The following is a 2,606-nucleotide window of genomic DNA, read 5'->3' as shown; positions in this document are numbered from 1 at the left end:
TTTGCTGAAAATCTGTAATTCTGTGTATACAGACTCTGCATCTGAAATTTGTCGAAAAATCTGTAAAATATTTTGAAGAATATTCTGTATATGTGGCACCCTGCTTCAGTAACTCGTTCGCTGCGTCCGTCCGTTTAGTTGGCACCACTCAATGAAAGCTTCTAATTGTAGCTGTGGAAAAACAGCATCGCTTGGTTTTCGTATCATGAGATACAACTTGAGGTCGTCGGCGTATGACAACTTGAGGCATTCCAGAAAGTAGTTGGCGTCATTCACATACATCAGAAACGGGAGTGGTCCTAGATGGCTGCCTTGAGGAACGCCAGATGTCACGGGGAAGGGAGGACCCTCCGACCAGTCGAATTAGAAGATAGCCAAGCAAGCAGAATGATGCGCTTGGGCATGAAACCATGCTGATCCACCGAGATGTGGTGGGCGAAATTTTTAATTTTTCGAGAATAATTAGCTTCGATGTACTACTTAAAGCGGCTATTCCACGATAGTTAGATAAAATCCTTTTGAAACCCTTCTAGTGAATCGGAAAAACGTAGGATTCCTCCCAGCATGATGGGATGTCGCCCGACCTCAGGGTGAGATTGAAAACATCGGCTAGAGGTGTTGCTAGAGCAGGCAAGCATCGTTTAAGGTCGGAATACCATCAGGACCGGAACCCCTTGTACTTTTCAGTTGACTCCCTGAGATAACTATTTCTCTGGTAATAGCAACCGTTCTCTCGGGAAGGCCGAGAAAGGAACGTTGCAAGATACAGCTACTACGTTCTGACTGCTTCGTTACTGAAAACGCTGCTGAACTGTTTACGAAATAATTCTGCAATATCCGTGATGGTGGCAGAATCCACTACACCGTTAGTTATGGTTGAGGGGAGCTTTGTTTCCTTCCTTTGAGTATTCACGTGTTGTCAGAGCCCCTTAGGGTACGATTTCAGACGGCGTTGAAGCTGTGTTAGGTGCACTTGATGAAGTTGATCATTTAATCGTCTGTAGTCCGAATTGGCCTTGGAATAACGCGCTTTTGTAGATTCAATATGACGTTTGGCATGTTCCCGAAGAGCTGCTTTTTTTCGTTTCTTCAAACGCTTAAGCCTCGAGTTCGAACAGGCAGGTTTAATAGGTTTACGGTTAGTTCGCTCAGGTACGAATTGATCAATTTGATCAGATTATGATGCACGATAACCCTGACAATAGCTCAACCTACATGCTTTCGGAGGGGGACAGTAACCGCGACTTATAGCGAGAACGAGCGCTGCCAGAACTTTTGTTGCTATTAGAGGGTGATAAATCGTGTCGGAAAATGGCGTATTTACTATCGAAGAGTTGGCTTGAACTGGTGTTATCATTGAGGAATGTTTCTGTAAGCACGTAGATGTCGTAGCAGCCGTCGCTGCATGCAATCGCGTACTTTGTTAACGAGATGTTAATTCTGCCAAGGTTTTGATAATACAGGAGGACAGTTGAACCGTTAGCATCAGCGACGTTAGGAATAGGAACTCCGCGAATGTCCTGTGGTATTCCGCTGCAACTTGGCCAAGTATCAAGCGAAGGAGCGTCGTGAATAATAAGATACTTGCCTGTCAACACAAGATGGGAAACCCCTTTCACCAGCCTCGACCACCACAGCGCCAGGATGAAACCTGTTGCAGGAACCAGGTAAGCGCGCGACTGGGTCGGGTGGCTCAAGGGTTTCCTAAGCTCTGTACACATTGCGTCCTGGGTTATCCTTAACCGTTTGCAGTGAGTTAGAATCGCTGGATTCAGTTTGGGAGCATGAGAATCTTGCGTCGTCAGAACGGCGTTAACTGATTTGGAAAGCAACACGAGAAACTTGTGGTCTATAGCTTAACGTAGAGCTGCAATTTCGAAAAACATCAGCGACAGAACAGTCACTAATACACGCGTACTTGCCTGGAAGTGCGAGCTGGGAGACTCCTTCTAAGCCTTCGTAAACAGGTCCAGGACAACTGAGACGGCAGCATGCATGATATTGATACTTTGACGATGCTGATGGCACGACTGTTACGGGGTTAGAAGGAGTAACCAAAGTGATCTTTAGCCCTGGTGAATATGACATGACACTGATGTTTCTAACCAGTTCTGTCTAAGGGCTCCGTTATGACAGTTGGGGTCGGTGGCTTCTTGTTCGAGTGTGCCGTTGGAGATAGTCTGACAATTTACACCCCGTTTTTTGGTCGACTCAAATTCACGAAAACGAACGCTCACTGGCCATGAATTCCCAGAATGAAATCGATGAACGAGATATCGACCCATCATCGACCGAACGCTGCATGTACTGAGCGAAACGACATCATCAGCTGTTGTTTTTTGTAATTCCCTCTGAGCTGTCAATCGAAACACAGCAAATAATGGATCGCGAATCAAATTGTGCGAGTGTGTATTGTTTTAATTTACACTAATTTAAAATAACGTTTTCTTTATTTTCTTCTAGAAACTATTTCAACCGGATTTCTGGAACAGTGGAGGTTTTAGGGAGCAGAAAACGTTTCTATGGTGAATCGCAATGAGATATATATAGAGGTGGAGCAGTAGGCGAAGTGTATCAGTATTGGCAAGCAAAATATCGTGTCGTAA

Source organism: Toxorhynchites rutilus, chromosome 1, assembly GCF_029784135.1.
Source record: "Toxorhynchites rutilus septentrionalis strain SRP chromosome 1, ASM2978413v1, whole genome shotgun sequence".
Taxonomy (NCBI): Eukaryota; Metazoa; Arthropoda; class Insecta; order Diptera; family Culicidae; genus Toxorhynchites; species Toxorhynchites rutilus.
Note: the sequence above shows the minus strand (reverse complement) of the source record.